Here is a 26,960-nt window from a genome sequence, read left to right as displayed (position 1 = left end):
GAAACTATCCTTAGAGACAGCGGTAAGTTTTTCATTCTCCTCTAGGTTTCCTGAGAAGCCAGTAGTCTAGCTTTGGTGTAACCTGAATATTCCTTTGCCTCTTTAGGAAGCCTACTCACTCTCCACATTATTCATAGAGGTAGAATCAGCCTTTCAAATGGAAAATTGAAGTAGAACAAATAACAGGGGGAGTGGATGAATGCTGGCAAAACCATTGCTTTCAGCCTTGGAAGATCACATTCTGAATTCTGTGCCACCAGATAGCTTAATCCTTCTTATACCTGTGAGTGAAGTTACTGAAGGGGACAGATTCATGGCTACCTAATCAAACTGTGTGATAGGAGCCAAAGTCACTGCTTCCTGGATGATTTCTACAGAACCCAGTTCTTTCATCCTAGTCTAGTACAGACCTCTACTCCAATGAACAGCATTGGTGTGGACTGACATCAAGGGTGAAGTTATAAAGGCCAGAAAATGCCTGAATCTTGAAAGCTGCCGAGGCAACTGAGTCAAGGCTCCAAACAGTGGATTTGGACTCATGTGACCTTTTGATTTTAATTTTTTTTGTCTTGTCCTGTCTATTATTGTAGAGGACTTATGATTTAGTTGTCTCCTTTAATTTAGTGAATTTTCCTATCAAGCTATTAGTTATTTAACAAACCAAAAAATGGCAGGAACAAAGGACTGATTTGAAATATTTCTTCCCAGGAAAAATATATTCTTTTTCTAGCACACTGAAAGAGTTTGCATAAATGCCCTTCTTATAGGCCAGCTGAGCAAGGGAGAGCATTGTTGTGAGAGAAATTTAACTGCATTGCCGTTGCCAAATATTTAATACTTTAAAGAGGAAGTTCTAAAATTTAATAGTTGATTTTATTATTACTCTTTGGATATAATTAACTAGGGATGCACTTTAAACTGCTTTATTCTGGCTATTGAAATGGATTTTATGGTTTACACTGGGGAAAAAAAATTCTGTCAGACCATGGGCCTCTCCCTTGGTGCACATTATTAGAGTCTTTTTAGAGACAAGCAAGCAATTTTGCTGTCATTGGTCTTGTTCAAATAGAGTATGTTTATCTATGCAATACTCTTGGGAAAGGGTGTCAGAAAAGGATCACCAGTTAGCAGCTGACATAGCTCCTACACACATGTCGAAAAAGCTCCTCAAATAGCAAATGAACACATATATTTCATTTTTTATGTGGCTGATAAAATGTTATATCATTAAGTCAAAAGAACATATTTGTTCCATCCAACTTGAGTTTAGAACTAGCTCTCACTTCTAATACAAATGAGGGCCCTGCGGCTCCACAGAGCGTGCTCTGCAGAAACCAAACAGCCGTTCAGGACTTGAGGGAAAGCAGGTCTCTACACATTGAATATCAACTCTTTAATGGGCTGTTGGCATATTCTTGATCTGTTCCCAGATATTTAAATGCCAAGTGGGCTTCAGAGAAATCTAAGTCTTTCTGAATGTTTAGTTTAACCTGTGTATTATTTTATCTCAGATACCAATTTCTCATCTCTTTGCTCTACCAAATCAAAGCATCCATTTACTCATTTATTCCATAAATAAATACTGAACAATAAACAACAAATATGCAGCAAGTACTAACCTGGGCTTTTGCCAAACTGGGCTTTTGCAAAAAAAAAAAAAAAATGTACAAAACAAAGTGCTTGCCTTCAAGGAACTTACAACCTGGTGAGGATGATAAATGAACAGGCAGAAAATCTAATCACAAATCAGAAATGCTGTGAAGAGGGGCGCCTGGCTGGCTCAGTGGGTAGAGCACATGACTCTTGATCTCTGGGTCCTGAGTTGGAGCTCCATGCTGGGCGTAGAGATCACTTAAGGAAATTAAAACAAAAAAAGTGCTATGAAGAAAGAGATTTAGTGCTGAAGTGAGAGCACTGAGGCCTCTGTTTTCTCATGTGTCAACTGTAAATAGTGAGACCTACTTTACAGAATTTAGGGATTAAATGAAACAAAACAATGTAGATAACATTTCTTAATGCAGTGTTCAGTAGAAGGCAAGAGATCAGTCAAATAGTCGAATACATAGATAAGATCCATGGTGTATGTGCTGGAAGGATACACAGCTGCAGGGCTGAAATTCAGCCTTCACATTTTGAAGTGATGTCACAGAGAATAGGGACTAGTCATTCTTGCCATTTATTTGTGAGCATAAGCATGCCAGTTTACTAGTTAGTTTCTCCTAAAGTATTCACCTGATGTTTTGCTTATAAATTCTTCCATCTCCTTTGAATGGCATAGCTGTCCTTGGGACCTTTTCAAGGAACCTCTCACAGTGGAAACTCTCCTCCCCACTTCAATGGTTTTGAAAGTTTGGATTCTACTGTAAAGCATCTGGGTCCTAGGGTTCTTTTTCATCTCTTGAGACCTAGGGAAATCCTGGATCTGGGACATCCCACTTACTAGAGATGTAATAAACACTTGCTATGTGCCCAAATTTAATTTAATCCTTAAACGGTTTTGTGAGGTGGGTGTTGTCAACTTGCATTTTTTAAGCGTGAAGAAACAGAAGCTCAAGGAGGTTAAGTAGCTCACCCAGGGTTATACAATTAAAAAGAGACCTTGAATTTGTACTTATCTCAGGGCACTTGGGTGGCTCAGTCAGTTAGGCATCCAACTTCGGCTCAGGTCATGATCTTGTGGTTCATGGGTTCTAGCCCTGTGTTGGGCCGTGTGCTGACAGCTGGAGCCTAGAGTCTGCTTCAGGTAATGTGTCTCTGTCTCTCTCTGCCCCTCCCCTGCTCATGCTCTGACACACACACACACACACACACACACACTCTCTCTCTCTCTCTCTCTCTCTCTCAAAAATAAATAAACATTAAAAAAAATTGTACTCATCTCGATTATTTTATTGACCCATCTGTTGAGTACCTGCTATGTTCCAGGCCTATCCTGCGGTAGGTAAGTGGTGATGATATACCATTAAAAGAGAGGCAGACAGTTAAATAAGGAACGAGAAGTGTGAGGATGCTGTGAAGGAGGGACACAGAGGAGAGTGGAAAACATGACAGGGGACCTATAGTTGGAAGCTTCTGTGAGGATTACCACTGAGATCCAGAAGGAGAGGTGAGTAAAAGAGTGGGGTGTCTGTGGTCATTGTCTGGAGAAGAGGCTGTCCTAGACAGATGGAACAGCATGTCCAAAAGACCTGAGGCAGAAAAGAACATGGTGTGTCTTCAAGAAACTGCAAAAAGGCAGTTGTGCCTGGAATTTAAAGACCAAGGGGGATTGACATTAAGACAAGATGTTGAGAAAGGTTATGAGCCAAATCACATAGGACCTAGTTGGCTTTGTTAGGGATATGGATTTTATCCTAATCTCAATAAGAAGTCATTAAAGGACTTTAAGCTGGGAAATGATTTAATCACATTTGAATTTTTTTTTTTTAAGATACTGCTGACTACTTGAGAATGGAGTGGGAAGAGGGACAACTGAGGAAGCAGGAAGACGAATCAGAAGGCTATCACGATAGTCTAGATAGTAAATAATGGAGGTTTGAATCAGGATGGTGGTGGAGGGGATGGAGAGAAGTGAATGTATTCTAGAGATATTTAGGAGGCAAACTTTTTGATTAAATCATTTGGAATGCTTTCACTTGCAATAGAATACTGAGTAATAGAAACTAACTTGAAAAGTAGTGGGGAGGGGTGCTTGGGTGGCTCAGTTGGTTAAGCATCTGACTCTTAATCTCAGCTCAGGTCACGATCTCATGGTTCGTGAGATTGAGCCCTGCATTTGGTCTTGCACTGATAGTGCGGAACTTGCTTGGGATTCTCTCTCTCTACCCCTTTCCCACTCATGTTCGTGTGCGCTCTGTCTCTCAAAATAAATAAATAAACTTAAAATAATTTTAAAGAGGTAGAGGGAATATATTGGTTTGTGTAACTGCACTATGTGGAAATAGGGCTGGGTTCAGGTAAAGCTCAATGAAGTCTCTAGGGGACTGGTTTCTGTTGGACTGTTTTACCTTCTGCCATATATGCTTTGTCAAAAGTGAACTACTATCATGCTCTCAGGGTGGCTGCCAGTGTCTCCAAGACTGTTCTTTCTTTATATCCTGTTTTAAAAAGAGAGTATCTTCAGTACAGTGTTATCAGCAAAAGCCTCAAGTCTCACTCTGATTGGACTACCTTAAGTCTCATGCCCATTTGTGAACCAGTTATTGAGGCTAGGAAGATAGAACATTCTGAACGACTAAACCTAAGCCGTAAGCTTTGAAACTAGAGCTGGAGGGTCAGCCTTCCTTGAAACCACATGGTTCACCAATGGAAATGGATATTGTTGAGAAAGGATGAGGGCGGAATATATGCTGGACCCAGCAAAAGTCTTCTCTGTTAATGGATTATAAGCCAGGGTTTAGGGAGACATGGGTCCAAGGTGGTCTCTTCTGGTGGTTTTGCTCATGGAGGTGGGGAGCAAGAGAAGCAGGCATATGGAAGAAATTGAAGAGTTCGGCTGTGTTTGCAGGGCCCGTGAGACATCCAAAGGGGAATGTCAGCTAGGCAGTTGGATGTTCCAGCCTGAAGCTTAGAGGTCTTGGCTGAAGCCAGAGATTTGTGTGTTGTTGACTTACCTGATCCCAAAACTTGTGCTTTTAATCAGAAATATTTTATATTATTTTTACATTATTTTGTATTATTTTTACATATTTTACATTATTTTTAAGTCTCTTCAATTGTCACAGTAACTTTCGGTGGCCAGGGAGCATTTAATCACAAAATGGTTATATATATCTCATATATTCTTTTAATGCTTCCAACTGTTGCTTTCCTATTTTATAGATGGGAAAACTGAGGCATAAAAAGGTCACATCTAAGCTCATAGAGCTAATGAAGAGTGGCACTGGGATTTGAACCAAGAAAATCTGACTCCAGACCTCATTCTTAATCCCTGTTCGTACTAAGGTGGCTAAGGTGGTCACAGAATCAGTTTCTTACACAGAGCATAATGGTTGCTCTGATTAATTTTCAGTTCTCCCTGGGATGCTGGTCTTTGGGTCTGAACCGCTTTTGAGACAGCACAGCCCTAGAGGTGAGCATTCCTGTTTGTAGTGATCATATTGGACATCAGCGTGGCAAGTGGGGAAAAGAACTGTCATAGCTGGAGACATGAAACAGCTGAGCAAACCAAATGACACAGGCAACCACAAGTGGTTTTAGTACGTCTACAAGCTTCACTGGCCCCATTCTTGGTAAATCCTCATCTTTCTTAAGCCGCTTTTGACAACATGGCAGAGCTGGGAAAGGCTGGTGAGGGTGTTTACTTCTATGACTTTTTCCTTAAGCAAAGGAGTCCAAATGAGGACAAATACTAATTGTCCCCATTAGTATGGATAATTAAGAGCTAAGGATAAACCCTCTTTTGTTAAAATACTTTTTTTCCACTGAAGTATAATATCCATAGCTTTTTCTTCCCCTCAATGAATGATATAAACAAGCAGGGGGAAAACAACCCTACACCATATATTAAATAAGCAAACCTCTGAACTACCCACATTATTTAGTAAAAGGATTTTTTTCCCCCTGAATCAGATGTTGATTATAATGGTCAAAATAATCCTTGGCACTGTCTCTAAGCTTGCTCATTATCATTCAATATGTTCAACAGAATTATTAAATTTAAAATAATATGGTGCACCTGGTTGAGATGACAGTGAGAGATTTGGCTTACTGTCTCTTCGTTAAGGATGAATTCAGCCCAAGGGTGTACTATGAACTTGGCAAATAGCATTATAATAGTGAGAGAATATTGCCTATTGGGTAGCAGGAGTTGATGATTAAATTTAAGTGTGTACTGTCCACATAAAACAAATAATGCTCTTTTTTTTTTTTAACTTTTACTGTGAACATTCATCACTGGTGCCGAAGATGCACAGTTGCTAATTATTGTGTTTTTAACTTGTAATATACTGTAAATTTTGTATAATACTACTGTGACCTTATACAGAATAGAAAAGATGACAGGAGGCCTATAATTATTGTATGGGAAAGAAATGCCTATAATTATCTACTATTTTTAGGACCGGCATGCATGGCCTCTTAATTTACATAAGCTTTAGACATTCACACATTTTCTGTCTTTGCTTGTGGATGATAAATTTTGCTCAAATGAAATCAGAAGACATACTGTTAGATGAGGAGTTAGCCAACTGGGAGCTTGATTACAATGAACAACACAAGCTTTGGTGCCAGCTAAAAAGGGAGCATTTATTTGGATGGGATTTATTTAAGGCAAGATTCAAAACATTTAAAAAAAAACCCTCCATATTACTATATTGGGGCCTGATAACGTGTGATTATTTTTTAGAGAATTGGTTAGATTATCTTGTGGAAAAGCATTAACCTAACAAAGAGAAAACCTCTAGGATATTTATCACATGGAGGGTGATTATGACAGCATGTTCTTATTAGAGATGAATATTTTGTGCTCATTAAGGTTACCCCCTTGAGTGCTCAAAGATGCAAAGTGCATTGTAGTGAAGTACTATAGTTCTATTGTCCTGTGAGCACTTTCTGTTGGCTGGGGGGTTTTATTCCAAATTAAGGAGCTTTTCTAAAAGACCCAGCCCTGGCAGGGCCTCTGTCAGAGCCGCTGGGCAAATCAAAGAGACTGGGAGATTTTTAATTCAAACACTCCAGGTATATATCTACAAGAATCAAGAGTGATATCAAGAACCCTCTGGTCTCCTAGTATGGGATAGCAGGTGGGAAGGGCATGGATTGACTTGGTCCCTGAAGAGCCTACAGGTGAGCCCCACTTAAAGGAAATGCAATACACAAGATTCTAAACTGAAACTATAGGCAAACTTAAACTCTCCACTTTATAGAAGGGTCACTATAAAAATAGTTAAAAGTGACTTCCCCAAAGGTAGTACGTTTTTCTGAAGCAAATTATATATGACTGTTTTTGTTTTGCTTTTTAGAAAATGATTATTACTTTTTAAAAATGTTTATTTTTGAGAGAGAGAGAGCACAAGCAGGGGAAGGGCAGAGAGAGAGGGAGACACAGAATCTGAAGCAGGCTCCAGGCTCTGAGCTGTCAGCACAGAGGCTGACATGGGGCTCAAACCCACTAACCGTGAGATCATGACCTGAGCTGAAGTTGAATGCTTAACTGACTGAGGCATCCAGGTGCCCTGTGAAAGTGGTCATTAGTTTTATTAGCTTACTGGAAATTACACATAGGCAATTACAATTTAAAAGGTTATATACAAGAAAAAAAAAAAAGGTTACATACAACTGTTGAAAGATACTCAAAGAAAAACATAACTTAACCCAGCCCCACTCTTCCCCCATATTTTTAAATCTAAGGCATGACATCTAACATACTTAAAATCTAAAGCAAGTTAAGAGTTTTGGTTGGTTTGTTGGTTTACCGGGATTTTTAATGACCACGTGATGGATAATTCTAAATGACCAGGAGATGGCAGGATGTTTAGATATACATAGTGTCCAAGGGCTCAGAACCCATACACCCCTGGACTAGTCAAATCTTTGGTTTTTGCAATATTTGTCTTTAAAAAATAAGGACACTTAAAAACATAATCACAGTACTATTGTTGTATCTAAAAATACTTGACAATTCCTTAGAAGCATCATCTATCAAGGCAGAGTTCAGATCTCATGTCTCTAGTTGTCTTGTAGTTTTTCTGCATTTGGTTTGTTATTTGTTTTTGCTTTTTACATTTCATTTGTTTGAATCAGGATCCAAAGAAGGTTCACCTATTGCTCTGGTAATATATCTCTTGAGTCTGTTAATCTATCAGCTTCTCTTTCCACTTTTTTTTTTTTCTCCCTTGTAATTTATTTGTTATAGAAATCTGTTCATTTGTGCTGGCAAGTTTCTCATATGCTGACATTATTAATTGAATCCTTGTATCCATTTGCCATATTCCCCTGTCCCCTGTATTTCTTGTTAGACATTGGTTAGGTCTAAAAGTTCATTTAAATTCAGATCTGGATTTTTGACAAGACTGTTTCATGGGTAGTGTTGTGTTCTTTTATCAGGAGGCCCATAATGTCTCTCTTTTTTGTGATGTTAGCAACTGTTGACTATCATAGCTTAAATCCATTATTTTATTGAGAATTACAAAATGTGATAATTCTATCATTTCATTTCCGTGTTTAATCTAAATTACTTCTATAGTTTCATTAACTGTTTGGTTACCTAGAGTATGACTGCTTTGACCAAAATTCCATTTGCAGATGTCTGTTTCTTTTGGTAAAATACTTTGTATTTTTGTAGATATAGAAATCTTCATGGGTTTTCAGTCAGTTGTTGGAGTATAGAGATACTTGGTGAGTAGGTCCCTTGCACACACTCAGACATTCATATATTTGCCTTGGGGACAATGCATCTTTTGGGGGCGGGAATAATGTATCTTAACCCCCTTCAAACTTAACTTACCATCCTTTCCACTTTTGAAATGGCAGAAATTATTCTCTGACCCTTCATGCCCACCTATCTCCTCTATTGGACATAGGCAACTTGAGGGCAAGGTCTCTGATTCTTAATTTTTTAAATCCTTCCTACCCAATGCAATTCTTGACACATAGTAACTGCTCAATAAATGTATGTTCTTCTGAAAGAATAAATGAGTAGTGAAGCCTTAGGGAAAACAATGTTAGTGCCATGCTGTTGGGATCATCATCAGTGTGACTTGGTAGAAAGTACAGTAGTCTAGGACTTAGCTGGACTTAGGCTCAAGTCAAAAGTCTTCTACTTTTTGTTTTCAGTCAAAATGATCCCAGTTTCTAATCTATAAAATAGCACTCTCCCAAGGTTACTGTTAGGATTAGCAATTCAGTAGGGATCTGTGGTTGGCAGCCAGAGATCAGCATGACAGGTGCCTACTCTTTACTCTCTATGAGCCTGTAAAGTCACCTGTAAAATGAGAATAACAATAACTACCTCTCAGGATTCTGGTAAGAATTCATGTGTGTGTTTTTTTTTTAATTTTTTTTTTTAACATTTATTTATTTTTGAGACAGAGAGAGACAGAGCATGAACGGGGGAGGGTCAGAGAGAGAGGGAGACACAGAATCTGAAACAGGCTCCAGGCTCTGAGCTGTCAGCACAGAGCCCAACGCGGGGCTTGAACTCATGGACCGGGAGATCATGACCTGAGCCAAAGTCGGATGCTCAACCGACTGAGCCACCCAGGCACCCCAGAATTCATGTGTGTTAAGTAAACCTTCAAAAATAGTTTGTGTTAATTATATGGAGAATTATTTTTGGAAGTCTTTGGAACTGTGTTCACAATGCTTTAAAAGTGATTAAAAGATGGAGTTATTGATTTAGTGTTCACCAGCTGAGGCTTGTTACTGTTAGAAAGCCAGCCTGGTTTGACTTGCTTTCCCTGGCCCTGGTATGGCTGAGGGCTGGCTAGAGGAAAAGCCCTGGATAACAGATATTCTGGCAGGGAGAACATTAACACCCACTCTTGAGCCAGGAGGTAGGTGTTAATGTCTCTAGCTGGATTCCTAGTGGCAGAGATATTTAACACCTTCCTGGGATCCAGGAACAAGGCACCCTCTCTTTAAATCTAACTTGGCAGGTAAAAGGAAGAGAGCATTTCCAGTTGAGCTGCTGACAAAGTACAGAAAGCTCTGTGCCACAAACACAGAAGCCAGTTATCAGAGGACAAACCCTAAGTGGAGAGGGGGCTTCCTTAACTGAGTTGTTTGGAGAGGGACTCTGGTGGACTTGCCCCAACAAACCTCACCAGTGTGGGGATTTTAGAAAAATAGTGGCTCTAGGACAGGATAAGGATGCATGACATTCAGGACACATTGGAAATCCACATCTGGATGCAGCCTGAAGTACGATACTGTAACAAGCATGGCTGTTTGAGTGATTCTGCTTCCCAGAGGACCAAGGTGTAAATGCAGGAACTCAGTGGAACCAATTCCTCAGGAGAAAGAATGGGAAGTAATGTGCTCAACCGAGTCACCCTTTGAAGGTGAACCCAACTAGCTTGGGGTCAATTTGGAGACTACTATGGCTGTCTTAGCCACAAAGTTCATGGTGGAAGTCTGGCAACTCCAAGAACTAATAAAAACTCCTTCTTTATCAGGGTTTGACTGACAGCAGTGGTGAATTTTGACTTAGACTGAGCTTGAAATGTGCTTGTTTTCTCTCCAAAGCTGAGACCCATTTGCACAACAAGCAAAAAGACAAGGTAAACAACTTCTGTTTAGACTTTCCAAGGTCTGCTTCCCTGGATGACTTTGCAAGAACTCTGTGACACCACCTCACCCTGGAGTGAACCCAAACACTGGGGATCTTTTCAACATCCAAAAAGGGTCACTTCTTTGAAATGTGATGACTCCCTAGAATGACTTTCTCATTTAAATTACGTGGATATCAGAAGAGCCCAGGCCAGGAGGTGAAGCAGAGCAAACTCACACTCTTTGACTATAAAAGAAAATGCATATTTTTGATGAGCCTGCACCGGCTGCCTTCTCAGGCTTAGAATGATGTTTTCTTCCCCTTTTGCCTACGAGGAATGTTATAAGTAGGCATAAACAAATGCCTTCATTATTTATTTATCCTAGTCGTGCTGCACTAAATCATTCTACATGGGAAACTTGCTATTTTGTTTGGCTGGCAACTGCTTAAGCTAATAGGCTATGAGAGTCTTCTTTGGGGTTAGCACTTGGAATTATTCTAGTACAAATGAACACCCATTGGACTGAAAGTTGTTACAAAAACTGGAGGCATGAGTTTGGGTAAAAACTCCATCACTCTGACCTCTGGCATAGTGTAGCCTAGGATATATTGTGAATTTAAGGATAATCATCTTTCCACCTGGGCTGTGCTCGAGTATGTCACAGAGTTCTGAATGAATGCCTCTCTTGGATATTAGACTAATGGGGAGTCTTTCCAAATTTTCTTCAGAGTGATTACCCATAATATAGAAGAAATGGTAGGCAATAGCAGGTTTATCAAATGAAAGCTCTGGTTTGGTTGATTGTTAAATACTGTGTTTTGCGCCATGCTGAGTAAAGTCACTTAGCACTCTGTCTCCACATCCCTTTCCCGAAACTCAAAGAGACTAGGCTAGAGATGCAGTTGGGATAGACATTTAGTCATCTCCGCCGACACAGGCAACCACCTGACTCTCCTGCTTCTGTCAATGACATCACCATTGTCCTAAAATTACCCAAGCCTATGAACACTTATTCCTGAAAATTCATCCTTTGCTGTTCCTCCCAAATATGGCTGGGCCTTTTCACTTCCCTCAACATCACCCTAATACAGGCTCACAACCCCAAATGACCATATGCATCCCAGCTCCTCTTTCTGTCACCACAAGTCTTCATATTTATTTATTTATATAGGTGGGGCACTATGCTAAGTATTTTACATGAGTCTTTTTATTTAATGCAAACAACCATGCTTACAAGAGGTAAGTACTTTTTAAGCCAATTTTCAGGTGTCTTGCTTGTGGTCACATGGCAAAAAGGGCTGGAATTTGAATCTGGATGTGGTAGACTGATTGTATTTATGGCCCAAATTCTTCTCTACTTTCTGTATCCTTGTCTTTTTCCATGTGCCTTTAGAATTCTCTTGTCAAGAGGTAGAATCCATTGTCCTAACCCTTGAGGCTTAGCTCAGCCATGTGATTTGCTTTGGCCACTGAGATGATAGTAGATGTGATATAAGTAGAAGTTTGCACCTTTTTTGTTTGTACTCTTGTCCTCTGCTATGGCCATGAGCAAAAACATGTCCATGTCAGCCTGCTGGAGGGTGAAAGCCCCACTGATAAGATCCAGGTCACCCCAGTTATCCTGGCCTTGGTCATCTTGGATCAGATTACAGCTAGCCAAGACAGCAGAGCTGCCCAGCTGCCTAAGCTCCAAAATCCATTACACATAACTTTTGATCAAGTCATCTTCCTGTTAAAAACCAGCCTACCAACCAGTTAGTCAACCTACATATTTCTCTTTAATAATTACATTCTGCCTAAAAGATAAACGACAGACTTCTGAATTCCAGCATGTAAGAATCTTGGAAGTCATAAATGTCCAAACAAGAAGTAAAAAGTTAAACAAGCAAACAATCAATAACTCTTCTTAGATCTGTCAGAGAAGTGATGTTATAGGGCAAACCACTGCTTCCCAAATAAAAAAGACAGACAAGCAGATACAGAGAATCACAACTTACCTGAGCAGAAACCTCTGTAGAAACCAATGCTGTGGTGGAAAAATTTGAACCATAATTGGCAAATTGCTAAAAGCTCGGTGTGGATAGGTCTGTGAGTTAAAAACTGCAGTGGCGGAGTGGAGGGACCTCACAAGTTTTATTTCTTGGAACTCTCACAGGTTATCGTAGAGAAGACCAGAAAAAAATAAAAATTCCCTTTGTGCTTCTGGTGGCGGTGGGGAGGGGAGTGGTCATATTGAAATACACCAGAGCATTCTATTCTTCTTAACCAGACCTACCCTTAGAGAACCTATTTTATCAGCACCTAATCTATTGGGGTTTTGACAGAGTCTAACCAGCCTAAGGGAAGGGAAATACCTTCCTCCAGTCATTCTGTCCCACATCAAACTGAGGAAAAAACTGAGAGGTATTTGTGACATTTACAACCCAGGGGCATAGGCTCACTAACAGACTGAGACCTAATCATAGGACTGTAAAACACCCCTCCTACCTTCCTCCTCACCCCTAACTTACCACAACATCATTCAAGGCCTATTTATTGTAGTTCCTCTTACCCAGTACTTCATGTTTGGATTTCAACAAAGAATTACAAGGCATACTAAAAGAAAAAACAAAACAAAACAAAACGCCACAGTTTGAAGAAACACAGCAACCATTAGAATGAGACTGAATTAGGCCTAGGATGTTGGAATTATCAAACTGTGAATTTAAGACAACTATGATTAATATGCTGAGGGCATAAAAAAGTGGACAACATGTAAGAATATATGGAAACTTAAGAGATGGAGATTCTAAGAAGGAATGAAAAAAGACACGCTAGAGATCACAAACATTGTAACAAAAATGAAGAGTGTCTTTGATGGGCTCATTAGTAGACTGAACATGACTGAAGAAAGAATCTCTGAGACTGAGGATATGTCAATGGAACTTCCAAAACTGAAAAGCAAAGAAAAAGAGGAATCGATTATCCAAGAACTGTGGGAAAACTACAAAAGGCATAATGAGAATACTAGAAGGAGAAGAGAGAGAATAGAAACAAAAGAAATATTTCAAACAATAATGAATGAGATGTCCCCAAATTAATGTTAGACATTAAAATATAGATCTAGGAAGCTCAGAGAACACCAGTCAGAATAAATGTAAAAGAAAAATTACACTTAGGCATAGCATATTCAAACTCCAGAAAAATCGAAGACAAAGAAAAAATCTTCAAAGAAACCAGAGACAAAAAAACTACCTATAGAGAAGTAAAGACAAGAATTACATCTGACTTCTCCCCAAAAACCATGTAAGAAAGAAGAGATTGGAGTGTTGAGAGAAAAAATCCACGAATCTGGAGTTCTGTGCCTATGAAATTATCCTTCAAAAGGAAAGAAAGAATAAAGACTTTCTCAGACAAATACTGAGGGAATTTGTTGTCACTAGATCTATCTTACTAGAAATGTTAAAAGAAGTTCTTCAGAGATAAGAAAATTCATATAGGTAAAAAAACCTTGGATCTACATAAAGAAAGGAAGAGTGTTCAAGAACAAATAAGTGAAGGTAAATAAAAACTTTTATTTTTCTTATTCTTAATTGATCTAACAAATAATAGTTTGCTCAAAATAGTAATAGCAACAATATATTCCATTATGTTTGCTTATGGTGTGTGTTTATATACCTATGTATAAGTGAAATGAATGACAGAAATGATACAAGACACAAGAGAGAGGAATTAGGAATATATTGCATTAAAAACCACTTGCATAACCCAGGAAGCAGTAGAGTGTTATTTGAAAATAGACCCAGATTAGTTGTAAATGTATACTGCAAATACCAGGTAAACACTAAAGAAGTTAAAAAAAAAAAAAAGGTATACCTGATATGTTAAAAAGTGAAAATGGAATCCTATAAAATGTTCAATTAAAACCACAAAAAGCAAAAAAAGTAAAAGACAAAAATTGGAACAAAAAAAAAAAAAACAAGAGCAATGAATACAAAACAGTAACAAGTGTAGTAGATATTAATTCCCCTATATCAAAATCACTTTAAATATCATTGGTTTTTACACCTATTAAATGACAAAGATTGTCAGAGGGGAGCAAAACACAAATAAATGAATCCACTATTATAATTGAAGACTTCAGCACTCCTCTATCAGAAATGGACAGATCCAGCAGGCATAAAATCAGTAAGAACATAGTTGAATTCAATAGTTCAGTCAATCAACTAGATGTGATTGACATCTATGGACTACTTCATCCAACAAGAGCAGAATACACATTCTTCCCAAGATCACATGGAACATACACTAAGATAGACTAGCTTTGGGGCCATAAAACATATTTAAAACAATTTAAAAGACAAGAAATCATACAACATAAACTTTCAGAATGAAATTGAATTAAACTAGAAATCAAAAACAGAATAGCTAACAATCCCCAAATGCTTGGAGATTAAACAATGCACTTGTGAATCACACATGGGTCAAAGAAGAAATCTCAAGAGAAATTAAAAAATATTGTGAACCAAATGAAAATGAAAATATGGTTTATCAAAATTTGTGGGATGCAGTGAAAGCAGTGTGAAGAGGGAAATTTAAAGCATTGAATGCATATATTAGACCAGAAAAATTTAAATAACCTAAGTTTCCACCTTAGAACACTAGAAAAAGAAGAGCAAATTAAATCCAAAGTAAGCAGAAGAGAAAAAATAGTAAAAACTAGATCAGAAATCAATTAAATTGAAAGTGGGAAATCAGTGGGGTTGCTTAGGTGGCTCAGTCAGCTGAGCGTCTGACTCTTGATGTCAGCTCAGGTCATGATCTCACAGTTCATGGGTTCAAGCCCTGCATCAGGCTCTGTGCTGACAGTCCAGAGCCTGCTTGGGATTTTCTCTGTCTCTCCCTCTCAGCCCGTCTCCTGCACGTGGTCGGTCTCTGTCTCTCTCTCTCTCTCTCCCTCAAAATAAATAAATAATCTAAAGAAATAAAACAGAAAATCAGAGAAAATCAGTGAAACCCAAACTGGTTGTTTTATTTTTATTTTTATTTTTCTTAATATATGAAATTTATTGTCAAATTGGTTTCTATACAACACCCAGTGCTCATCCCAAAAGATGCTCTCTTCAATACCCATCACCTACCCTCCCCTTCCTCCCACCCCCCATCAACCCTCAGTTTGTTCTCAGTTTTTAAGAGTCTCTTATGCTTTGGCTCTCTCCCACTCTAACCCCCTTTTTTTTTTCCCCTCTCCCATGGGTTTCTGTTAAGTTTCTCAGGATCCACATAAGAGTGAAAACATATGGTATCTGTCTTTCTCTGTATGGCTTATTTCACTTAGCATCACACTGTCCAGTTCCATCCACGTTGCTACAAAGGGCCATATTTCATTCTTTCTCATTACCATGTAGTACTCCATTGTGTATATAAACCACAATTTCTTTATCCATTCATCAGTTGATGGACATTTAGGCTCTTTCCATAATTTGGCTATTGTTGAGAGTGCTGCTATAAACATTGGGGTACAAGTGCCCCTATGCATCAGTACTCCTGTATCCCTTGGGTAAATTCCTAGCAGTGCTACTGCTGGGTCATAGGATAGGTCTATTTTTTATTTTTTGAGGAACCTCCACACTGTTTTCCAGAGTGGTTGCACCAGTTTGCATTCCCACCAACAGTGTAAGCGGGTTCCCGTTTCTCCATATCCTCTCCAGCATCTATAGTCTCCTGACTTGTTCATTTTGGCCACTCTGACTGGCGTGAGGTGATATCTGAGTGTGGTTTTGATTTGTATTTCCCTGATGAGGAGTGATGTTCAGCATCTTTTCATGTGCCTGTTGGCCATCTGGATGTCTTCTTGAGAGCAAACTGGTTTTTTTAAAGATGAAAATTGATAAGCCTTAGCCAGCCTAGCAAAAAAAGAGAGAAGACACAAATTACTAATATCAGAAATGAAAATAGAGACCTCACTACATATCCCATGGACAATAAAGGATAATAAAGGAATATTATGAACAACTCCAAGCCCACAAAAATCAATAACCTAGATGAAATGGACCAGTTCCTTAAAAGGCACAATCTGCCAAAACTCACACAAGATGATATAGATAATCTGAATTGTATGTATCTGTTGTAGAAATTGAATTAATAATTAATAACCTTCCAAAACAGAAAGCACAAGGCCCAGATGGGTTCATTGGTGAATTCTACCAAACATTAAAAAAAATATATGCTAAGCCTCTATAATCTGTTCCAGAACAGAGAATCAGAGGTGATATCTCCAAACTCATTCTAAGAGACCAGCATTATTACCTTAATACCAAAATCAGACAAAGACATTATAAGAAAACTATAGATCAATATCTCTCATAGATGCAAAACATCTTGAACATAGATGCAAAAATCCTTAGTGAAATGATGCCAAACTGAATCCAACAATATATAAAAATAATTATACACCATGACCAAGTGGGATTTATCCCAGGTGTGCAAGTCTGGTTCAACATTACAACATCAATTAATGTAATCCTATGATATCAATAGGCTAAAGAAGAAAAAAAATCACATGATCAGATGAATAGATGCAGAAAAATTATGTGCCAAAATTAAACATTCTTTTATGATAAAAACTTTCAGGAAACTAGGAGTAAAGAAGAATGTCCTCAACTGGATAAATAACACAAAAAACCTACAGCTAACATCATAATTGGTAGTGAGAAACTTGAAGGTTTCCTGTGAAGATCAGGAATAAAGCAAGGATGTCCCTTCTCATCACTCATTTTGAACATGGTACTGGAAATCCTAGCAAATGAAATAAAACAAGAAAAGGAAATAACAGATATACAGATTGAGAAAGAAGAAATAAAACTGTCTTTGTTCACAGAAGATATTATTACCTATATAGAAATTACAAAATAATTGAAAAAATAAGCTCCTCCTGGAACTAATAAATGATTATAAAGTTATCATATATTATATATTATAAGGTGTCAGGATACAAAGTTAACACACGGAAGTCAATAACTTTCCTATATACCAGCAATGAACAAATCAAATTTGAAATTAAAGATACAATACTATTTACATTAGCATCCCCCAAAATGAAATATTTAGGTATTAATCTAACAAAGTATGTACAAGATCTATATGAGGAAACTACAAGACTATTAAAAAGATATCAAAAAATAAATGGACAGATCTTCCATGTTCAAGGATGGGAAGATTCAATATTGTCAAGATGCCAGTTATTTTCAATTTGATCTATAGATTCAATGCAATCCTAATAAAAATTCTAGCAGGTTATTTTGTGAATATTGACAAACTGATTCAAAAATTTATGTGGAGAGGCAAAAGATCCAGAATAACCATCACAATATTAAAGGAGAAGAACAGAGTTGGAAGACTGACACTTCCCAATTTAGAGTTACTGTAAAGCTGAAGTAATCAACACAGGATGGTACTGGTGAAATAATAGACGAATCAATGGAACAGGATAGAGAGCCCAGAAATAGACTCACACAAATACAGTCAACTGATCTCTGGCAAAGGAGTAAAGGCAATACAATAAAGAAAAGATGGTCATTTCAACAAATGATGCTAGAACAACTAACCATCCACATGCAAACCCCTCCCACACACCCAAAACTGAATCTAGACACAGATCTTACCCCCGTTCACAAAAATTAACTCAAAATGGATCATAGACCTAAATGTAAAACACAAAACTATAAAATTCCTGGAAGATAACATGGGAGAAAATCTAGGTGACCTTGAATTTGGTGGTGACTTTTTATATATACCAAAATCCTGATACATAAAAGAAATAATTGATAAACTGGATTTCATTAAAATTTAAAAAATTTTTTTTGCTCTATAAAAGACAATGTCAAGAGAATGAGAAGGCAAGCTGCACACTAAGAGAAGATATTTGCAATAGACATATCTGATAAAGGATTGTTATTCAAAATATGTAAAGAACTCCTAAAATTCAACAATAAAAACAAACCCAATTAAAAAATGGACCAAAGACCTGGACACCTCATGAAAGAAGATGTATAGATGACAAATAAGTATATGAAAAGATGCTTCACATCATGTCATTATGGAAATGCAAATTAAAACAATGTGATACCACTACACACCTATTTGGCCAAAATCCAGAACACTGATAACACCAGTGCTGGTGAAGATATGGAGCAAAAGGAACTCTCACTTACTGCTGGTGGGAATGCAAAATAGTACAGCCACTTTGGAAGATAGATTGCCAGTTTCTAAAAAAAATTAAGTGTATTCTTAACATGAGATCCAGCAAACACACTTATTAGTATTTACCCAAAGAAGTTAAAAATTTATGCCCACACTAAAACTGCTCATGGATGTTCATAGCAACTTTATTCATAATTGCCAAAACTTGGAAACAATCAAGATGTCCTTCAGTTGGTAAGTGGATAAATAAACTGTGGTATGTCCAGACAATGGAATATCATTCAGCATTAAACAGAAATGAGTTATCAAGCAATGAAAAGACATGAAGGAGACTTAAATGCATATTACCAAGTGAAGGAAGCCAATCTGAAAAGGCTATATACTGTGTGTTTCCAACAATATAATATCCTGTACAAAAAGAAAAGAAAAGTAAAGAAAAGAAAAGAAACAATGGAGACAGTAAAAAGATCAGTGGTTGCTAGGGCTTAGGGTTTTAGGGTTAGTGGAGAAGGAAGGATGTACAGGTGAAGCACAGAGGATTTCAGGGGCAGTGAAACTACTCTATATGATGCTTTATGGTGGATACATGTCATTATGCATTTGTCAGAACTCATGTAATGCATAATACCAAGAGTGAACCCTAATATAAACTGTAAAGTTTGGGTGATAATGATATGTAAATGTAGATTGATCGTTTGACAATGTGGTAGGTTCATCCTTTGTAACAAATGTACCACCTAGTGGGAGAGGTTGATAGTGGGGGAGGCTGATAGAGGTTGATAGTGTATGTGTGGAGACAAGGAGTATATGGGAACTCTCTGTTCTTTATGATCAAATTTACTGTGAACCCAAAACTGCTCTGAAAATAAGTATCTAAAAGGAAAAAAAATAAGTAAGCCAATTAACTAAAACAAAACAAACCCAGATAAAGTACAACTCTTTAGCCTCGACAGAATGACCCTGTACCTTTAAAACCTTCCTTTCTCAGTTTTCCATCACAAACTTCTGCTCTAGCCAAAGCAGCCTATTCAAGATCCCTCAGATATTCCTGTCCTTTCCCACTATTGTCCCAGCTCACAATGTCTTCTCTCCTGCTCTCAAGCACCAAGTCCTAATCCAACCTCTGTAGAAGTGATGTCTTCAGCCTCTGAACTCCCCTGCATTTGTGCTCTTAGCATTGGCTACCCTGTGATGTTAGATACTGCATATGGTTTTATGTATGTGTGTTAGCTGTCTAGTATGCAAGTTCTCTTAGGACAATGACCTTGCTTTTTTTGTTGTTTATTTTTATTTGAGAGAGAGAGAGAGAGAGAGAGAGCAAGTGGGGAAGGGGCAGAGAGAGAGAGGGAGACAGAATCCCAAGCAGCCTCTGTGCTGTCAGCACAGAGCCCAATGCAGGGCTTGAACTCAAGAACCATGAGATCATGACCTGAGCCAAAATCAAGAGTAGGATGCTTAACTGACTGAGCCATCCAGGTGCCCCAAGAATCTTGCCTTATGATTTGTGTTTATCTCCCTCAGACCTGCTTGTATTTTATTCAAGAATTAAATCAAAGTATCAAAATTTCCATTAACATTTCAGAATAAGTGACCACAAAACTTTCACATTGGGAGATACATCTCACAGTCTCTCTGTCACAGTATCACTGGAGGAAATCATTCTAAAGCAGCAGTGAGAGTCACCTTCTGATCTCCAAGGTGCTGGACTCCCAGGAATTATTACTCCTCTCTTAGTGGTGAAGGTCTCAGGCCTCTCCGTGTTAGGGAGTGACTTTAGTCTAAAAAACATTACATGGCTGTTACCAGAGGGGCCAGCTTTGTCTACACTCAGCCCTGGGAAGAGTGAAAATGCACCCATTTCCAAGACTAATGATTGGAGAGCCCTTTCCTGGGCAGGAAGCTCTCAGCTCTGTTGTCTCTCTTATTCTCTCAGAGCACTGGAGCAGTAATTCTTATCTGGGTGTAATGAGGAATGTCTCAATTTGACGGTGGTGGTGGGAGAGTATATCACAAAAGCTTCTCAGTTGACTCCATGGTCCCCCTTCCCCATTTACCCTCAACCACATCCACACTGAGAACCACCACTCTAATAATTAAACCCTTAGTACAAGGATACATCTCTCCCCCTAACTATGTATATTCCACCAGGGAAATCTGATTCTTTTTTAGTGTATTCTAATTATGCAGACATTTCAGGTAAAAGATACTTTACCTTTGCTCCAAACTATCTAAACCATGATCTCAATCTGATCATTTTGTTTTAACAGTTCCAACCTTAAAGTATTCAACCTTCGAGTATTCAACAGTTCCACCTTGTTCTGTAAAGAAGTCTGTGTGTCCATAAAAATGCACCATGTTTCTTTGTCTGTCCTTGAGAGTCTGAATAATTATATGGGATTTTGATAGAATGTATACCGTATGTACTGTGCATGCTGGTACATGCATACATAACATACTAATTGAATTGTTTTAAAAACACAAATATTTTGCAGGGCTACAGAAACACACACTAAATATCTAAATCTACAAACTGCTGACAAACAGCACCTTTCCTAACAAAAGAGAGCAGCTTAATAACAGTGTTAGAAAGCTGGCAATATGTTTGTTAAAATCTTTAATTAGGGACAAGACTTCCCAGAGGCCTCTGAAGGCAAAAGGTGTAAATGGAGGAACTGTCCCAGCCTGCGTGCTCCGTGGTGGCTCTGTTCCGAGCACAGATGGGCTGGTGAGGAAACTGTGAATGGACAAATGATAACAGACTACTCTGTAATTCCAACATCAGCTCATTAGCAATCTGTCAGAGATTTAATATGTATACTGGTGAAAATGCAGAAATCACATGATTGTTACACAATCATGCACGTGTCTAAATGAAAGGCCATTATAAATTGATTGGCATAATGGCTGTTAATAAAATGATAATGTCACAGGAAGTACATTGGATGCTTTGTGCCCTTGTTGGAAAATGAGGATTTTGTGTGTTCTTAGGCCGTCACAGGAAGCTGAGCTAACAATGGTTTTACAATAGAAATCATTAAAAAATAAACAGCTAGGCTGGCATGGTGGGATATGTGAGGGACATGAAGCCAGACAGGTTTCCAAAGAATGAACAGTGACATTTCTCAGTTCTGTAAGACTCTGTGTCTTAAATTCCCTTGGATCACAAACCTGGTTTCCAAATGATGTTAAACTTGCTAGTTAGTGGTTCAAATAGTTGCCATTGAAAATATATTTTTTCAAAAAAGAAAAAGAAAGTATATTTATTTACGTTGTATGTACATATCAGGCTATAAATTTGAAATCCAGGTTTGGTCTCTGAAAGGAGAAAAAGAATGAACATGTATAGGGCACTTATTATATGCCAAGTACTTTACGTTTGTGATCTTAATTTAATTTTCACAGCAACCTAATGAGATATTTTCTCCATTTTACAGGCATAGAAGCAACTAAAAAACAAATAGGTGTTTGAGCCCCAGAGAGATTATGTGGCTTCATAAAGATAGTATGGCTGGTAAGTGGAGATGATTCTATTTTAACTCAGTTAAATATGGTTCCAAAGCTTATCTTTTTCCCACAACATTATATTGTCTCTCATAATGTCATGCACCCTGGGGAGTAGCCTTTTAGGATCCTTATTACTTACTATGGATAGGCGCAAGGGCCCAAGAGATTCAGCTGGTCTTAATTTAGATAAAGGCATTCAGTGTTAATGGCACAAATGGACAATGGCTTATTTAAAGTATACACTTTTAAATTTCTTTTGGGGGGATATTTCTGCTTCAATATCGTGACATGTCTGTACATGACATGAGGAGTTAGATTAATGATTTATAAAATCTAGTAAAAAAAAACTCTGAAAGAGGATATATATTATATGTACCATTTATATAAAGCTCAAAAACAGGTCAAACCAATTAAAACTGTTAGAAATCAGGATGGTGACTACCTCTGGGGAGAATACTGACCACAAACTGGAACTAGGGGATGTCTGGGATTGGGATATTCTTGCTCTGGATGCTATTTTTTACCGGCATGTTGAGTAACTTGTGATTTGAATACTTTCTTTTGTGTATTTCATACTTCAATAACACCCTCCAAAATTGAAGACAACATTTTTTCTTTATAATGATTGAAATTGGATGCCTTGGTTGATTTCCATATATTTTGGCCTTGGGCAAAATTATTTTTTACACAAAGCTTATAGCAAGGGAATGTGTGTCTGCCTTTGTTCCCATGAGTGAGCGTATGTACACTTTCTTTTTTTGAAATGTTTTAAAATTTAATGTTTATTTTTGAGGGAGAGAGTGAGCATGAGGGGGGCAGGGTCAGAGAGAGAAGACACAGAATCCAGAGCAGGATCCAGGCTCTGAGCTGTCAGCACAGAGCCCAACGTGGGGCTCGAACTCACACACTGTTGAGATCGTGATCTAAACCAAAGTTGCACACTCAACTGACTGAGCCACCCAGACACCCCCTTATTTATGTATTTGTTTGTTTGTTTGTTTGTTTATTCATTCTGAGAGAGAGAGAAAGTGCAAGTCGGGGAGGGGCAGAGAGAGGACAAGAGAGAAAATCCCAAGCAGATTCCACACTGGCAGCGCAGAGCCCATAGGGCTGGAACTCACAAACCACAAGATCATGACCTGAGCTGAATCTGATGCTTAATCCACTGAGTGCCCCTGTATGTACATTTTCTTAAGCACACTCATATCCAGGAAATGGAGAAATACCTGTATCCTTTCTTACTTTCTTCTCTCAAATTTTTGGAAACAGAATGCCAGTCAAATGTGAATTTTATACAAGTGGAGATTAGTAATGGAGCTTTCTTGGTTGGTGATCCCTTGTTGGCAGCAATCTCCTGTGCAAATGGCAGTGGCAGGCACCCTCCCCTCTCAGGAACCAGCTTCTCCAGCCAAGATACTAAGTCCATTCTTACCATGTGTCTTGCCCCATCCCTCCTCAACTCTTCTCATTGTCAGGCTCCACGAAAGAGCCAAGGGGTTGTTTGAAGAGGATTTATGCATCCCACAGACACCTGAAAGGCTGATTCTGAGGGCCCTTGGACTGACTTACCCTGTTCACCAGTGCCTCAAATGTCGTTCCTGCCTTGGAATATATTCCTGTCTTCATGACCCAACCTTTTTTTATCAACAGGATAACTACAAATAAGGTAGATTGTTGAAATGCTGCATGGCATAGCCTCTGCCAAAATGAAGCGTTTATTTTTAGAACTTTATCTTAAGAAAATCATCAGACAAAAGATGTATATTTGCAAAGATGTATATTTCCTAAAGTGTAGTTGGAGAACTGTCAGCATCAATATCACTTGTAACACTTGATAAAATGCATATTCCTGGGTCTTATGCCTTTCTTCTTGATGCAGAATCTCTGAATGTGGGGACCAGCCATTCAAATATTTAAAATACCTCAGACGATTCTTAGTCACATTAAAGTTTTATATTCAGGGACATGTTTCAGTATAATTTCAAAGAGGAACAAAAGGAAGGGATCTGATAACATTTTTGTTTCTAAATATGTGTGTAGGTGGTGCCAGAAAATAAAGAGTGCTTGTCTCTGGATGATATCCTTATTTTTCGTTGCTTTCTTCTATATTTTCTGATTTCTTTTTGCATTGAACATGTATCACCTTTTTATTCTAATAACTCAGTAAAAACTTTTTTTTAAGAAGGTATTTGATATTCTATTTCCTGGACAGGTACTCCAGTTGTATTGTCCCAGTGAAATTTGTGGCTGGTTAATTCAGAAGAGAACACTGACTACCTGATCCTCTTAAGATGTGAAATATCTTGAAGACATCCCTCTGTTGGTCCATAGATCACTCAATATTGCCCCTGGAGTAGAACCTTCTGAACACAGTGGTAGCTTTATGGCTTATGTTTTATATCACAGGGACTTTTACTCATTAGAACTGGTGCTTCTTTTAGAGGATAAGAATGGCGAGGAAGGCTGAGAAATGCATTCTCTGATTTTGGGAGGTGAATCTGGTTACTTGAAGAAAGACTATCTGACTCTTGTATGTAGGAGATTTGCAGCAACAGAAAGAGTACTGAAGAAAGGGAGAGGTCATCAATTGCAGTTACATCTTGCTTTTTATGCTCTCTCTCAGCCTCTTACTCCTAAAAGTGTTCTTTTCATCTCCTCCTCCTCCTCTTCCTTCTTATCACTCCTCCTCCTCCTCCTCCTCCTCCTCCTCCTCCTCCTCCTCCTCCTCCTTCTTCTTCTTCTTCTTCTTCTTCTTCTTCTTCTTCTTCTTTTTCTTCAGTTTGTTCTTATAATGAAAGAGAGGCAAAAATGAGATCCACTGAAAGTCTAGTATTTTGCCTCTCAGACCACAGTCTTGAGAGTGCATTTTTCTTAATCCAATTCTGTTTCAAATGTTGTCAGGATGTACCATAATTGGTTGTGTTAAATGACACTGGAACCACATTGCTACTCACTCTGGAAGTGATATGAGCTCAGCATGCTGCTGATCAAATGCACTTCTGCATTAAAACTATTATAAGCAGAATGCCTCGATGGGATTCTTTCCTCCTAATAGTTTTCCAGGGTTTATGCTGAAAGGGTTCTGTCAATCAAGTTGAAAATCAACTTAGCACCCTGACTTGGATTAATGAAATGTAGCAGCCACGATCTCAGCAGAGAGGCCACTGTTCCTTGGTTCCAGCATTATCAAGCCACACTAAAATGCCTCATTATAACTGATACTCACTGATAATACACTTTTTTTAAATGCAGAGAATATCTCCAAAAAGACTTCATTGTCTTACATACAACCTGCTAGAAGAGAGACCCATGTCAAAGACAGAGAGCTGAGAGGAAGTAGGACATGCTAAATGTGCTTTCACAAGTACCCTGGAGGCAGACTTGGTGCAGACTCTGACTTTCTTGGGTGGCTTGGAGTCAGGATAATGCACTAAGAATCAATACAGAAATAGAGATATGGCCCAGAATAGATTGTTGTGAAAAGGGTTCTGATAGCATTGCCACCAATAATGGGAATATGAGAATTCCAAATGAAAAAATTATTTTCCTAAGGAAAACAAGATGTCACAATGCAGAAAGGCTATGACAACTGATATGCCAGTTGACCAGGTGAAAGAGAAAAAAGCTTCTTGAATCACTGAGGCAGTGCCTGGCTGTGTAGTCCCCATATCACCGAGTCTCAGTTCTTCTATAACTAAGACTTATGATTCCAGTTCTCAAACAGAAATATTATTCTTCTGGTTTCCTGGACAGAGGCACCCACACTAAAATAATCCATGTTAAAAGGAAATTATAAGGTCAAAGTACTGGTGAAAACCTTGATAGATTTCATGCTAATTCTACTTTCCAGAAAGTTTCTGCCAGCTGCCCCTGAAGAGAAAGATGGAATAAACCAGCAAAGCCTGGGGTGAGGTGCAAGTATTTCCAGCATGGAATTCCCAGCATGGTAGAATACCATGAAGGTGTACAACAAAGTAAGAAACTGAGGAAGGAACAGTATTAATTATACTTCAATATTGTTTATTTGAGGGTCTCTCTTCAGAGGCAACTGGGGTGATTTCACAGGAAGGGAGAAGAAAACAGTTTTTCATGGGTGGTAGAGCTATTGTTAGCAAAGTTTTAATGAGGCACTCTGGGCATGGTCTTCTTAGCACAACCAAAATGGCCCTGGAGGCTGTGGGGTCACATGACATTAATATGGGGGGAATACTTGACTTCATTCTGTTTGCCTCACATTCCTTTCCAAACATTAATTGCCTGAGTTTCTCTGTTCAAGTGAAAAGAATAAGCATACGCAAATTTTTCACTTGATTGTTGTATTACATTTGTCTATATTTCTTCTAGATGCATTTGTGTTCAGGTTATGTATTCCAGCACATGTCCCCTCAGGTATAGGTGAGGAGCAGAGCCTCTTACATTCTCAGTAGGCCGAATTATGGTGTATATTGAGGACATGTGCTGCGCCTTGTACTAAGCTCTTTAAAAATTTTTTTTATATTTTCATTTTATTTTTGAGAGAGAGAGAGAGAGACAGAGTGTGAGTGGGGGAGGAACATAGAGAGAGGGAGACACGGATCTGAAGCAGGCTCCAGGCTGAGCTGTCGCCCAGAGCCTGATGTGGGACTTGAACTCACGGACCAGATCACGAGATCATCACCTGAGCTGAAGTCAGACGCTTAACTGGCAGAGCCACCCAGGCACCCCTAAGCTGTTTTTTAAACCTTATATCCACCTGATCCCCTTACAACTCTCTGAAGTTGGTAATGTTCATTTTATTCCCAATTTACAGGAGATTGGGAAAGTAAAAGGTTGAGTAACTTCGCTCAAAATCATCCAGCTAGCAAGTGGATTCTAACCGGGCCTGTCTGTCTACAAAGTACTATTCCTCCCTGCAGTGTTCTCTACCTTCTGGGATGACGATGCTCCATGCTGGAGCTCCTCCTGATGTGAATTCTTAGTGTCCTATGTTTGATTGGAAAGGGTGCTCTGTTTCTATCCCTCCAACAAGCCCTGGGTTACTTTTTGAGCCAGAACCTGCTTTGAGAAATTGTTGCCACTAAAGAG

General features: G+C 38.5%; 1 long non-coding RNA gene across 1 annotated transcript in view; it reads left to right on the top strand.

Moving 5' to 3' along the window:
- Positions 1 to 26,960, top strand: part of LOC102902155 — a 64,523-nt gene that overhangs the window by 27,843 nt on the left and 9,720 nt on the right. Inside the window, exon 2 of the long non-coding RNA XR_002744597.2 lies at positions 21,827 to 21,903. This is a non-coding gene — a long non-coding RNA (uncharacterized LOC102902155). The remainder of the gene's footprint in view (positions 1 to 21,826; positions 21,904 to 26,960) is intronic.

The sequence above is a fragment of the Felis catus genome, chromosome C1, assembly GCF_018350175.1.
Source record: "Felis catus isolate Fca126 chromosome C1, F.catus_Fca126_mat1.0, whole genome shotgun sequence".
NCBI classification, from domain to species: Eukaryota; Metazoa; Chordata; class Mammalia; order Carnivora; family Felidae; genus Felis; species Felis catus.
The sequence above is the reverse complement of the archived record's forward strand: the minus strand, read 5'-3'. Positions and strand labels throughout refer to the sequence as shown.